Here is a 15,765-nt window from a genome sequence, read left to right on the forward strand (position 1 = left end):
TAGTCTTAATTTTCCAAATATGAAGGTTCTCATTCATCATACAATACAAGTTGTATGATTCCAAGTTTCTGTCCAATTGAAACTCGGGCGACAAGAATCTTTCATTATTTGGTAAATTCTCAACATTACCACAAATAACATAACTTAGAATCACATCCATTTCAACATTGCTAAAAATAGAAATACACAAACATCAATTTTCATTCATGCCTTTGCAAGGAAATATAAATAAGACAAAAAACAATATTTATTTTATTTATAAAAGGTGCGGAAAAACTTGTCCTTACAATGCAATTCAAATAAAAACTATGCTATTACATATTCCTAAGCAATCTATCATAACTCTAAAAGTAGCAGCTCTAAAAATCTGATCATCGAATCATGCGAGTGAAATCCATTTCTTCGCGATCAGACTCAACTCACTTCTTTCTTTTAGCTTCCTCTCTTTTCTTCGATCCTACAAAAACACCAAATAAAATCTGATCACATCATGTATTAAAGATAAGAAAATAGGAACTTATAGAGTCAGTTAATGGATTTTACCTAAAGTAGAGCGATACCTTTTGACTCTCCCATCCCTTAGATCTCTCAGGTAGACAGGTCAGCTTCGTCTCTAATGCCACTTCTCTTGGAAATAAAAGCAAATTGACTCTTCTGGAATACCACATGGAACTACCTCAAAATTTTCCTTTCTATTACGGACAAACTTTTTGACCATGACATGCCTTTTGTTTCCATTGCATACGTCCATCGAGGTTTGGAAGGAATACCTACCAATCAACTTTGCTTCTCCAGTGTGACATCCCATTTTTACGGCCAGAAAAGACAGATTTCATTTATCCTTTTTAATGAAAATTAGAGTAACTCCTTAAAAAAGTATTGCGGAATTTGTTTCCAAAACAAAATATGATATAATTTATCAAAGCATTTCTTAAAGAAATGTATTTTCATTACATTACAAAAAACTCGGGATGTCAATCATCGATATAGACCATAAGCATAAACCAGAAAGAAATAAACATCTTAAGCCACAAAACATAATTTGGCCGCAAATCCATAATCTCTCGTCAAGTCATCCAATTATGCTTTTTCTACTACCGTAATCTCTCCCCTTTTGCAGCAGCATCCTGCGACTTCTAAACCCCGTAACTTTCGCATACAAGCTCCATTTCGACATTCTTTATATCCACGCGTAGGTAAAAACAAGATTTACAACTTTCCTTGTGACTCCGTCGGCTAATTCTTGATCGATCTTAAATTTAGCAGTAGGAGGGGATTATACTGTTAAATGACTGCGTAAAATTCATAACTTCTACATATTTTCGTCTATCTTTTTATTGTTGAGTTCCTATTAATGAGATCTTTAACTTTGATTTAGGTCGTGTTGGCTAAAAACCGCTCGATCTAAAATTCGAGTTTCGGCCCGTGCACTGCTATGCCAAATCTTAGAAAATTCTTAACTTCCTCATACGAAGTCAGATTTGGGCGTTCTTTTTTTGTATGTTCTCGGTTTAACGTATACTACAAATTTTGATTAGATCACTAAGGCTAAAAAGTCCTCTATCGTAAATTCACTATTTACGTCTTCCCAGTGCGTGCCGGTTCAGTCGCGAAACTTTGACGGGTCATAAGCTCTTTGTTATAACTTGGATTTTGGCGTTCTTTATATCCCCAGAATCCTTGTTTCGACCACTACAACTTTATGTAAAGATATTGTGCTTGTATCGCACTTTAATTTTAACGCTTATTTTTATTAATTATACCTTTATAATTATGTATAAAACACATAATTCACATAATACTCAAATATTTCATCTTTGTTACTTCAAAAAGAGTTACAATAGTTGACCTAGACTATTACATCCTCTAGCAATGCTTAGTCCTGAAACACGGGCGTTACATCTAGTCTGCCAAATCATTTCTGATTCAGCAGCAACAAGCAAATAGGTGAGATCGAAGAGGGTCACGTCGTGGTCTATCATATAGTACTCTCTTACAAACTCACTATATGAGTCAGGAAGCGATGGAAGAACCCAGTCAACAGCCAGCTTATCATAGACAATGACTCTCAACATTCTTAACCTACCAATGTGCGACTTCATCTCTAAGACGTGTGCTCATAATGACTTTCCTTCTTCATGTCTACTTGCCAAAAGGGCTTGAGTGAGCTTGAAATTTTCAAGCCTTCTAACTTGTGGGTAAGGGAGAACGATAGGAGGAGGTGGAGGAAGTGAAGATTGATCTTTTGTTCCTCGATCGAATCATGAAATATCGTCTTCATGTGGAAAGCTTGGTCCAAAGGATTTGGGAAGACTATAGTCTGAATCAGACATCTACAAAATGGAAGAAAATTCAAGCCAGTTGATTGAGTCCTTAATAAAACACCCAAATGAGATATTAAGGCTAGGACCCAATACAATATTCTACAATTTGAAAGAGGGATGTTGTAATCCGAATTGCAAAACATTTGAAGGTAGGTAAATGATGATTTAACAATTTCCACCATGAAAAACGAAAAGAAAATTATAGTTTTAAATGAATTGAAACTCCTAGATCCTTTGAGATTCATTGAACTTGTCAATGGTATGTTTAGATCTCGATTTTGCCTTTTATTTGTGTCTGGGATGCCGAGGATCACAAACAAGTTGTGGATAACCATGCAAATTAGCTTGGTACTCTCGATGTTATGAATAACCTAATCAATGTGCCGGTTAACCACACATGCTCTATTAATCTATGTTAAACATCAAGCTACCCAATTCCATATTTTATTGGTCCCATATTAGTGTGTTGGTTAACCACGCACGCTCTACTAATCGACCAATAAGGGTGCAATGTGCAATTTCATGGATTTGCACCAATTCCACATTTTCTTAAAGTAACTAAGATTTGGAAAATTATACAATTTGTTAGTTACTTCGTAGTTGTAACAGCCCAGATCCCCAGGTATCTTTATTTTCATATTTTTGATATTCTGTGAGAGGACTCGACGAGTTGGAGGTCGAACTTGCGGAGTCGGGTCGCGGTTTTGGGCGGAGGTTCGCATCCGGACTCGGCGAGTCCAAGGGATGGACTCGGCGAGTCCGTGCTGTTTAATGAAACCCAAATTTTCCGGTCCTAAGCCCTGTTTAAAGGACCTTATGGCCTTCATTTGCGGCCACCTTGAACCCTAAGAGCACCCATACGACTGTGAGCCCTTGTGAGTGTGTTAGGAGGCCATTTGTTCATCATTTTGTGTATTATTGCAAGAAAGGAGGGAGAAGATCAAGCTTGAAGAGTTGGGGAGCTTGGATCTGCTTCTATTTCATCAAGGGAACCTTCTTGAGGTAACTTTCAGAGCTAAACTTCGTATTTTGGGTTGATGTGTCAAAGCTACGGTTTCTTCTTGCCTTATTTGGCTTAATTTGGAAGTATGAAAGGTGCCATGGAGATATGGAACCTAGATCTGGACCTTAGCAGGTCCCGGAGACCCCATATGACAAGCTTTATGTCCATTCTTTTGAGTTAGAAGCTAGGGTTGCCATATTAGAGGTTATTTCTCCAAAATGAGTCTTGTATGCATTGCATGGCGACCAAGACTGAGACTTTACGTGATGAATAAGCTTGGGAAGGCCAGATCTATGTGTGTATGGAACGGATCTGACCAAAAAAGCCAGTTTTAGCCGGTGCATGGCATGGACTCGCCGAGTCTGAAGAACAGACTCGACGAGTCGCTTGAAGATTGTCCTTGAGACCACCCAGTGTGTAGTCCTGACCGAGTTGTGGGTGACTCAGTGAGTCGCAGAGAGTTAGAAAGGTTTTGACAGGTGGACCGAGTCAAGTTGGGAATCGCTGAGTTGTCCTTGCGACTCGGCGAGTTGAGTCGCGGTGGCCCCGTGATTCAGGCCCAGGTGGAACTCGTCGAGTCGGGGGAGTACTCGACGAGTCAAAGGGAAAATCCTTGCGAGTTGGTTAAAACGCGTAGACTCGCCGAGTCACTATTGTGCACTCGCTGAGTCCGGTCCAATTGACCAAAGACTGTTGACCAAGTCAACCTGTGTTGACTTGATATGGATGGTCAACCTTGTGGTACAAGTAATAATTATAGATTCATGATATCATAGGAGGATTACAGCTCGAGGGTTCGAGCACGAGTGATTCCAGGGCTCACGATTAGCGAGGCATACGAGGTGAGTCTTCTCACTATACTGTACCCGGAAGGGTTTGACTGTGTGACCGGAAGGTCGAATATGATTTGAGATATATGCCTTATGTGTGTTAAGTTATTCGTTATATGTGCCATGTATGATATGCTTGATTTGGGCCGGAAGGCAACATGTTATGGGCCGGAAGGCGTGGTCATATGGACTGTAAGGTTGACGTGGGTAGGACCGGAAGGTTTACCCAGTCGGAACGGAAGTCCCCTGAGACACATGGACCGGAAGGTCAAGGCCTGGAAAGGCGTACGTGCGTAGATTGTATTTTGGGGAACTCACTAAGCATTTACGCTTATAGTTGTTGTGTTATGTGTTTCAGGTACTAGCGAGGACCGTGGGAAGGCGCCGGCGTGATCGTACACACACTCGGGGAAACCATTTTTGTGATCTTTTGTTATGTAATCTATCGTGACGAAATTGTTACATTGGAACCTAAACTTATTACTCAATGTTTTGATGATTGTAAAAATGAAAAATTTTTGGTTTTGGAATTTATGACGTTACAAGTTGGTATCAGAGCCTTGGTTTGAGGGATTCGCATACACCTTCGGGCGTAACTGAACTCAAACCGGGGATTTGAGAAAATTTTAATTAATAAATCAATAAAAAAATTTGATAAGTGATTTTGAGACAACCAAAGAAGAAAGAGTGTGTACAGTCGGCCAGCGCCCGAACGGTAAAATCCCCAAAATACTCTTACAATATGTGTTATGAGATATGATATGATATGATACGCATGCTAGTAGACTAGGTATACATATTAGGAGTAGAGTGGCCTGATTTTGTGATGCCTTAGTCTAGGGAAACCTGCTTCTATGAGGTGCTTGAGAGCGAGTGGGTAACTAATGTATGACAAGAATAGAGTACTCAGGATTCGGGGTTTGGGGAGGAAGACTTGGGGTGAATACCGACGCGGTGTAATTGGTAGTATTGGGCCCGTACTACCAAGGACACCGGGTCAGTGCACAGCCCAAGTAAGAATCCATGGGTATCGGAGACTGAGTAGGACTGCGTTATCGAGTGCGATTATGCCCGATAGAGTCTCTGATATTTTTATGTTGTATTTCAGAGACATCATAGTTGGACCACGACACAGACCTGGTACGAGTGGTGTGACTGATGAGGAGCTTCGTCAGATGATTCATGAGGAGGTAGCTGCAGCGATCCGGGCCGAGATTCCGGAGATGTTTGGGTCTATTCAGACCACGCTGATGGACACATTTGATGAGCGGTACGCCGTGTTGACTGAGGCTGCCGCTACTGCAGCTACCGCAGCTGTGGCCGCTGCCAGACCACAGGGGGGTGACTCGTTGCTGTTCCGGGAGTTCAGCAACACGAAGCCACCAGAGTTTGACGGGACACAAGATCCGATTGCTGCGATGAGATGGATTGCTGATATCGAGGGATGCTTCTATACTTGTTCATGTCTGGAGCATCTGAGGGTTCGGTTCGCCCTGAACCAGCTCCGCCTGGGAGCAAAGGATTGGTGGAAGTTCGTGACGGCGAACTTCACTCTGGCAGAGGTCTCAGCTGTAACTTGGGAGAGGTTTACTGATATGTTCAGAGATGAGTATGTTCCCCCGGTGGAGAGGGAATGGTTGGTTCAGGAGTTCTTGACCCTCAAGCAGGGTAATGATTCTGTTACGGTGATCACGCGGAAGTTTCATGAGAGGGCGATGTTCTGCCCCGAGCAGGTGTCCACGGAGCAGGCTAGGATGAGTCGGTATTTGGGAGTGCTGAGGACGGATATCTGGGAGTTCGTATCGAACTCGTCATATCAGACTTTTGCTGAGCTTCAGGCGAATGCCAGGAAGCGTGAGATCGAGTTGGAGACCCAAGCCAGGGAGGAGGCCGAGTCTCAACGGGTGGATCGGCGGCCGGCCCAGTCTCAGCCGGTAGCCAAGCGGATCAAGTCCACTGATTCGAGATCCGAAGGTCAGAAGAGCCGCACTTGCGGAAAGTGCGACAAGGGTCACGAGGGGGAATGTCGATCGGGTGCTTGCTACAAGTGTGGCAAAGAGGGGCACATTGCAAGAGATTGCCCCAAGGGATTCATGGTTTGCTTTCATTGCAACTAGACTGGCCATCGGAAGACCGAGTGCCCCCAGCTTCGCCAGGGATCTACGCCTGCTGCCAGGGTTCCTGAGGTTCGGCCAGTGGAAGGCCGAGGCTCCGAAGGCTCGTGGGAGAGTTTTCCAGTTGACTGCAGAGGAGGTCCGCGCGGTGCCTCATGTCGTGGCCGGTATGTATTCTTTCATGTATTTACATTTATACTGAGATATTGTGCTTATATTATTATATGCGTAGGTACTTTTCTTGTGAATCAGGTGCCTGCTTTGGTATTGTTCGACTCGGGTGCGAGTCGGTCTTTTGTTTCGTTGGCTTTTAGCCAGCACATCGGTATCGATCGGGTGGTGATGAGTCGACCCCTGCGAGTTGCTATAGCAAATGAGAAAGCGGTATACGCCACCGAGGTGATTCGAGGATGTGTGCTCGAGATTTTTGGGGTCGAGTTTCCTATAGACTTGGTTCCTATAGATATGGGGGATGTCTGCGTTATCGTGGGCATGGATTGGTTGAGTAAGTTTGGAGCAGTCATTGACTGCGAGAGACAGCTGGTGATGATTCGAGATCCTAGTGGGGGAGTGCTCACGGTTTATGGCGAGGGGACCCAGTGTGGGTCAGCGTTTTGTTCGGCTGCTAGGGCAAGGCAGAGTTTGCAGCAGGGCTGTGATGGATTCATAGCCTATGTGATGGATACTCGTGTGACCGTGGAGAGGCCTAATTCGATTGATGACGTTCCGGTTGTATGCGAGTTTTCGGATGTGTTCCCCGAAGAGTTACCGGTTGTGCCTCCGGAGAGGCAAGTGGAGTTTCGTATCGATTTGGTTCCGGGAGCGGCGCCCATCGCCAAGACGCCTTATCGTCTCGCTCCGCCGGAAATGCAGGAATTATCCTCGCAGCTTCAGGAGCTGTTGGGAAAGGGATTCATTCGACCAAGTAGCTCGCCTTGGGGAGCGCCGATTTTGTTCGTCAAGAAAAAGGATGGTTCACACCGGATGTGTATCGATTATCGGGAGTTGAACAAGTTGACGGTTAAGAACCGATATCTGTTACCTAGGATCGATGATCTGTTCGATCAGTTGTAGGGGGCATCTTGGTTTTCCAAGATTGACTTGAGGTCGGGATATCATCAGATGAGGGTTCGCGAGGAAGATATCCAAAAGACTGCTTTCAGGACTCGTTACGGACATTATGAGTTTGTGGTGATGCCTTTTGGGCTCACCAATGCCTCGGCCGCATTCATGGATCTCATGAACCGGGTGTGCCGACCGATGCTGGATCGGTCGGTGATCGTATTCATCGATGATATTTTGGTGTATTCAAGGACTAGGGATCAGCATGAAGAACATTTGAGGGAGATTCTTGGGGTTTTGAGATCGGAGAGACTGTATGCCAAGTTCTCCAAGTGTGATTTCTGGTTACGAGAGGTCCAGTTTCTCGGGCATCTTGTTAACCAGAAAGGGATATTGGTCGACCCGGCCAAGATTGAGGCGGTGTTGAGGTGGGAGGTGCTGAGATCGCCCACCGAGATCAGGAGTTTTCTAGGTTTGGCTGGATATTATCGCATGTTTATCAAGGATTTCTCCAAGATCGCTGTGCCACTTACTAGGATGACCCGGAAGGGTGTTACGTTTTCATGGGGACCGGAGCAGCAGTCCTCATTCGAGACGCTTCGTCAGAAATTATGCGAGGCTCCAGTGCATGCACTCCCGGAAGGGATGGAGGATTTTGTGGTATACTGTGATGCCTCTATATTGGGTTTGGGGGCGGTGCTTATGCAGAGGGGTCATGTGATGGCGTACGCTTCGAGACAGTTAAAGCCTCATGAGTCGAGATATCCCACGCACAACCTGGAATTGGGGGCGGTGGTGTTTGCCCTCAAGATCTGGTGACACAATTTGTTTGGGGTTCGGTGTACGATATACACGGACCATAAGAGCTTGAAGTACTTGATGGATCAGCCAAATCTGAATATGTGACAGAGAAGGTGGTTGGATGTGGTGAAGGATTACGATTATGAGATCCTGTACCACCCGGGCAAGGCTAATGTGGTAGCCGACGCGTTGAGCCGTAGGGCGGATAGCGCCCCGATCCGAGATATTTGTATGAGATTTACGGTATTGATCCCCGATTCTGGATATTATTCGAGGAGCTCAGGTGGAGGCTGCAAAGCCAGAACATCAGAAGAAGGAGTGGGTTGTAGGTCAGGTATCAGGATTTGTCACGGATAGTCGAGGGCTTATGACTTTTCAGGGTCGGATTTGGGTGCCGTTTGTGGTCGGTGCGCGCACTATTTTGATGGAGGAATCACATCGATCGAAATTCTCGATTCATCCTGGTGCTACGAAAATGTATTTGGATCTCAAGAAGGAGTACTGGTGGCCCTGTATGAAAAGGGATGTCGCTTGGTTTGTCGAGAGGTGCTTGACTTGGCGGCAGGTCAAGGCCGAGCACCAGTGACCGCACGGTAAGCTACAACCGGTAGAGATTCTCGAATGGAATTGGGAACAAATCTCTATGGATTTCATCACCAAGTTACCGCGAACGGCGAGGGGAGTCGATGCGATTTGGGTGATCGTGAATCGGCTGACGAAGAGCGCTCATTTTCTAGCCATTAGCGAGAGCTCTTCTGCGGAGAAGTTGGTCGAGTTATATGTGAGGGAAGTAGTATCTCGGCACGGGGTGCCGATCTCGATTATTTTAGACCGTGACGTGCATTTCATTTCCAGGTTCTGGAAGAAGTTCCATGAGGAGTTGGGTACTAGGTTACATTTCAGTACTGCATATCATCCCTAGACACTCGAGGACATGCTTCGGGCATGTGTGTTGCACTTCGGAGGGAGCTGGGACACCTATCTACCTTTAGCAGAGTTCTCGTATAACAACAACCATCATTCGAGCATTGGTATGCCGCCATTTGAGCTGTTGTATGGGCGGAGGTGTTGCACCCCTATCTGTTGGGGTGAGGTGGGACAACAGGTTATGGGTAGCACGGAGATCGTGCTTCAGACGACCGAGCAAATTCAGCTGGTCAGGCAGAGGTTGTTGACCACTCAGAGCCGACATAAGAGTTATACAGACAGACGACGGTCCGAGCTTGAGTTTCAAGTTGGTGATATTGTACTCCTGAAGGTTTCTCCTTGGAAAGGAGTGATTCGGTTCAGGAAGAAGGGCAACTTAGGGCCCCGATATATTGGTCATTTCTGTGTGATCGCGAGGGTGGGCCGGGTAGCCTACCGTTTAGACTTGCCAGAAGAGTTGGGACAGATTCACGACACTTTCCATGTGTCGCAGTTGAGGAAGTGTATAGCCGACGAATCGACGGTGGTTCCATTAGGGGATATTCAGGTGGATGCAAGCCTGAATTATGCTGAAAGACCAGTAGCCATCAGAGATCGGAAGATCAAGGTTTTGAGTAACAAGGAGGTACCCCTGGTATTGGTTCAGTGGTAGCATCGGAAGGGATCAGAGATAACCTGGGAGCCGGAACGTGAAATGCGGGAGCAGCATCCGGAGCTATTTGCCTAGTGGGACTTCGAGGGCGAAGTCTTATTCTAGTGGGGGAGAATTGTAACAGCCCGGATCCCCAGGTATCTTTATTTTCATATTTTTGATATTCTGTGAGAGGACTCGACGAGTTGGAGGTCGAACTCGCCGAGTCGGGTCGCGGTTTTCAGCGGAGGTTCGTATCCGGACTCGGCGAGTCCAAGGGATGGACTCGGTGAGTCCGCACTGTTTAATGAAACCCTAATTTTCCGGTCCTAAGCCCTATTTAAAGGACCTTATGGCCTTCATTTGCGGCCACCTTGAACCCTAAGAGCACCCATACGACTGTGAGCCCTTGTGAGTGTGTTAGGAGGCCATTTGTTCATTATTTTGTGTATTATATCAAGAAAGGAGGGAGAACATCAAGGTTGAAGAGTTAGGGAGCTTGGATCTGCTTCTATTTCATCACGGGAACCTTCTTAAGGTAACTTTCAGAGCTAAACTTCGTATTTTGGGTTGATGTGTCAAATCTAGGGTTTCTTCTTGCCTTATTTGGCTTAAATTGGAAGTATGAAAGGTCCCATGGAGATATGGAACCTAGATCTGGACCTTAGCAGGTCCAAGAGACCCCATATGATAAGCTTTATGTCCATTCTTTTGAGTTAGAAGCTATGGTTTCCATATTAGAGGTTATTTCTCCAAAATGAGCCTTGTATGCATTGCATGGCGACCAAGAATGTGACTTTACGTGATGAATAAGCTTGGGAAGGCCAGATCTATGTGTGTATGGAACGGATCTAACCGAAAAAGCCAGTTTTAGCCGGTGCATGGCATGGACTCACCGAGTCTGAAGAACAGACTCGACGAGTCGCTTGAAGATTGTCCTTGAGACCACCCAGTGTGTAGTCCTGACCGAGTTGTGGGTGACTCAGTGAGTCGTAGAGAGTTAGAAAGGTTTTGACAGGTGGACCGAGTCAAGTTGGGAATCACCGAGTTGTCCTTGCGACTCGGCGAGTTGAGTCGTGGTGGCCCCGTGATTCAGGCCCAGGTGGAACTCGTCGATTCGGGGGAGTACTCGACGAGTCAAAAGGAAAATCCTTGCAAGTTGGTTAAAACGCGTAGACTCGCCGAGTCACTATTGTGCACTCGCCGAGTCCGGTCCAATTGACCAAAACTGTTGACCAAGTCAACCTATGTTGACTGGATATGGATGGTCAACCTTAGTGGTACAAGTAATAATTATAGATTCATGATATCATAGGAGGATTACAGCTCGAGGGTTCGAGCACGAGTGATTCCAGGGTTCACGATTAGCGAGGCATACGAGGTGAGTCTTCTCACTATACTGTACCCGGAAGGGTTTGACTGTGTGACCGGAAGGTCGAATATGATATGAGATATATGCCTTATGTGTGTTAAGTTATTCGTTATATGTGCCATGTATGATATGGTAGATTTGGGCCGGAAGGCAACATGTTATGGGCCGGAAGGCGTGGTCATATGGACTGTAAGGTTGACGTGGGTAGGACCGGAAGGTTTACCCAGTCGGGACGGAAGTCCCCTGAGACACATGGACCGGAAGGTCAAGGCCTGGAAAGGCGTACGTGCGTAGATTGTATTTTGGGGAACTCACTAAGCATTTATGCTTACAGTTGTTGTGTTATGTGTTTCAGGTACTAGCGACGACCGTGGGAAGGCGCCGGCGTGATCGTACACACACTCGGGGAAACCATTTTTGTGATCTTTTGTTATGTAATCTGTCGTGACTAAATTGTTACATTGGAACCTAAACTTATTACTCAATGTTTTGATGATTGTAAAAATGAAAAATTTTTGGTTTTGGAATTTATGACGTTACAGTAGTTCATTATACTTATAATGGAAGGTTGTGTCTTATCGTACCCATTCGTCTAACGACCCTCCACAAGTCAAGAGTGTGGTGGGTAAGAGTGGATACCCATTCAATCACCCTTGAATAAGCAATTTCCTTAAACACCCCTTAGAGACCAACTTCGTGAATGAGGCCTACTAACGGTAAGACTGACATTAGTCATACATATATAATATTAGACTTTTAATTTTATATATAGTATAAGGTTGTATTTTACACTTTTAAAATACTAGGTGGTCTAATTTAATAAATTACACTTTTAATTTAATTAAATAAAAAACATATCGTTATGGATTCATTAACTCTCCTTTAATTATATATTTAATTAACTTAATAAAACCATAAGGGTGTAATTTGAACTTTTTCAAAAACTAGGGTTTTAGAATTTAATATTTCAAAATTAAACTTTTAATCAAAATATTTTTAAATTCTAAAACTTGAGGACATGTTTTGAAACTTTTCAAAACTATCTAGATCAAATTACCATAATTAAATTAATCAAGTAATTGGTAAATATCTAAACTTGACCTAATTTAATTTCTTACAAGATAATTCAAAACAAAATTACAAATAATTAATATTTATCTTATAAAACAAGTAATTATCTTAATTTTGACAATTATCTTCTATTTTGGTAAGTATATTCACCAAATATTGATAAAAATCAGATTTTATTAATGAAAAACATTTTTGGTAATTATCCTAAGCCAAAACAGCTCAAAATCCCGAAATATCCTTTGTCTAGCCCCTGGACTCGCCGAGTCAGGTCCAGAAGAGGGTAGAAAAACAATTTTCATCAAGATGAACATACAAGGAATCAATACAATAGAAACCAATCAAGGCTCTGATACCACTGATGGGTTTTATACAAAAGAACATCCTATATGCTCATGCAAAACCTAAAGCTTGGAGCTAGGTTTCTCTATTATACATGCAATTCATCCAAGACTTAAGAACCCTAGATCTAGCATACATATTTCGGAATTAACATATAAGAACAAATATATATGATTACCTCTTCAAGAATGGCTTGAATCTCTTCTATATTGCTTGAATCTTCTTTCCTTGGAGCTTAGAGTCACAAATGTCGCTCCTCTAATGGCTTACTAACACTACAAGTATTGGAGAGAGGGGAGGAGCACCAAAAAATATCTAAGATCTGCTAGGGAATGCTTAGCCACGTTTTTGGGGGCCCTAGGGATCTATTTATACTTGTGTGGACTGCTAGGCTTTCAGGAGAAACCCTAATTCCCTGCTTATGCCTTAAACAACCCATGGAAGCTTTCTAGAAGGCCCTTGGATGAAAATGATATGGGCTTCCGATAGATTTCATCCAATCCCCTTCCTAAAAGGAATCCATAGCCCACAATGCAATTATCTTATAATTACAATATCAGCCCCTAAGTCTAATTAATCTCTTTTAGCCATATAATCAATTTCTTAATTAATTCTTGTCTAATATTAATTAAACTATATGATTTCTCTTTTAATATATTATTATCATAATATATTAATAAATCATAATAACCTCTCTCTCCATAGATCATCTTATCAAGTTACTTTGGTGAAGGCAACCAAAAAGGCATGCACAACCGAGTCAAGTACATACGAAATATAGTTACGGGCTTAGACACTAATCCAACACAGTATTCTATCAACCTTACTTAATTTGAGGTCGTCATCACTCATATAAGTAAACTTCTAGCCACCAGTGTTAAATTCCAGCAAACCGACTTTTGCAATAAACTCATTGAAGTCCCTGGCTGTTCTTCTACAAAATCTTGAGTTGATTCTTACATCAGCATACCTCACTGCATTAAAATCACCAAGGAATATCCAAATTCCATCAATATTCTTCTTGAGCTATAATAATTCAAACCATATCCGTTTCTTGTCGGTTTTTGATTGAGGAGCATATACATTCACCACCATGATAACACCACTAACTCCTTTCCAGTTACCTGTAATAGCTATGTAGTTTCAAGAATGCGATACATAGCTCTTCGAGAAAATGCTAGGTTCCCAAATGGAGATTATTACCCCCAACCTTACGATAGGATTGACAAACTCCAAAACGTAGTGATTATTAACCCATATACCATCCAGGTCAATATGTTTAGAGTCTTCCACCCGTGTTTCTTGAATACCCATGAAATAAATATTTTGAGACTGTTTGTCTTCTTAACCAATCGAATTTATGAGTATCCCTATACCCCCTTATGTTGAGAGATAAGCAGTTCATGGTGCTTCTACATGCCTACCATCACCACCTTCTGTAATTCCCCTGACCACTGGATCATCTTTCGATACGTGGAAGCCAACATTATTGCCAACCTGTATGAGTTTTGAAAATTTGCTTGAAGCGAATTCAGAATCATCACCGATCCAAGTAGCGTTAGGTTCAGATATATACATTATATTATTAAGATCAAACAAGGGTGCCGATTTAGGTGGATCAGTAGGTGTATTTTCATCCCTCTGATAGCTTATAGGTGGAAGTGATTATGCTAAACAGGAGGTGTGAATAGATTTGGGGGCTGCTATTTTTCTTCGTTTATCTAGCAAATCTCCTCTTTCAAATGTTAGGTTCGGGTTATTATCATTAACCTCGTCAGGTTATATGGGTCACTCATCAGCACCAAGTAATGGAATCGGTGATGCAGGCATGAATGATGTGTGGCAAATGGGCGCATCATAACTGGGCTTAGTAGTGTTTGCATCTAACATCACGATAACAAGTTGTTGTGGATTATTATCTTGATGCGATGATTCAACTTCCATATTTAATGCGCCTTCACAATTAACGATGTCATCACAGGCCATTACCAACAACGTTACCGGAAGTCTAATGTTACCAGATTCTTCTACAATCTCCCCATCCTCAGGTGGGTCTTCCGACAACACAGGGGTTTCTACACATGGAGGAATTCTTTCATCATCCCTTTCTACATCTTCATCAAAAGTGTTATTAATCTTATCAAAATTGTGAGCCGTTCTGAATCTAATTGGGAGGCCATAAATTTTTATATAGGTGATATGCTCTTGAGGCATATAATAGTAAAACCCCATTTTAAGCCACTTGAAATATCGATTCCAGTTATGATCATTTTCATAAAATACTTTTGCAGATGCAGTGTTAATGAATTTAATCATGACGTTTACACCACCAATGTAATATACCGTACCTGCATGATTTCCGTCTACTAGAAGAATTGTGGGTAATTCTGAGATATGTTGTATGTTTATGACTTCACTGACCATGACCTCATCGATCCATCTTTCTGATAATCTATCCGGCTTGATGATGATGGGCAGAGTCTTCACAACAGAAGTTGTGTTAAGGCCACCACGAAGTACCTCTGCCAAATTCCAGTTCTCACGTTTTCCATAGGAGGTCTGTGAGTGGTGTTCACCACGTTTTTTACTTCGTGTCGTTTAGAGCCCATCTGTTTATTATATCTCGCAATATTGACCTTTATAATACAATGCCCACACCTTGCTTTGACCATCTCCTGCTCTAGGACCTTTTCAACACGCACACCTTTAATCTAAAAAAGCAAATATCAAGCCAGAACGGTCTCTCTTACTGCGGATGTAAATATCAGATATCATTCCAAAAGGGTTGAATGATTGTTTAATCATCTTTTTTGTAACACCATTGGGGAGATTCAAGACATAATAGGTTGTAACATCATCTTCCATGCCTCTTTTTTGCCTCTGTAAGTTTTTCTTTCGGCAGACCTCCGACCATCCGCCACCGAACCCCAACTGTTTATCTTTCTGACCTTTCGTATCCCTTGGGAGCATTTTTTGACATATCAAATTCAAGTTAGAAACCAACATCTAATTATGCAAAATCTTTAATTCAAAAACATTGATGCTCTATGCTCCTTTCCGTCCTAGTTATGATGAGCACCTAATCAACCAAAGTTAGACTGCTCGAAATGAATGTGCATTGCATGATTTGTAAGATTATAATATATAATTTATACAAACATGATATCTTATTTATTTAGTAAACTTCAACAATTACTAATCTCCATTTAAAAACTATATTCAAGATGCTAGAGTATACAAACTAATAAAAATTATAATATTATAATTTGGAAAATTTTGAAAGCACAATTT

The 15,765-nt window shown here is 42.6% G+C and overlaps 1 long non-coding RNA gene across 1 annotated transcript; it reads right to left on the reverse strand.

Moving 5' to 3' along the window:
* Positions 1–229: 229 nt before the first annotated feature.
* LOC144998938 (uncharacterized) lies at positions 230–8,697 on the reverse strand. Its single transcript, XR_013660477.1, has 2 exons — positions 544–8,697; positions 230–457 (listed from the first exon to the last, which is right to left on the reverse strand). It is a non-coding gene; the product is annotated as an uncharacterized LOC144998938 (long non-coding RNA).
* Between the last annotated feature and the right edge of the window lie 7,068 nt (positions 8,698–15,765).

This window comes from Lactuca saligna, chromosome 5 (genome assembly GCF_052625555.1).
Source record: "Lactuca saligna cultivar CGN05327 chromosome 5, ASM5262555v1, whole genome shotgun sequence".
Taxonomy (NCBI): Eukaryota; Viridiplantae; Streptophyta; class Magnoliopsida; order Asterales; family Asteraceae; genus Lactuca; species Lactuca saligna.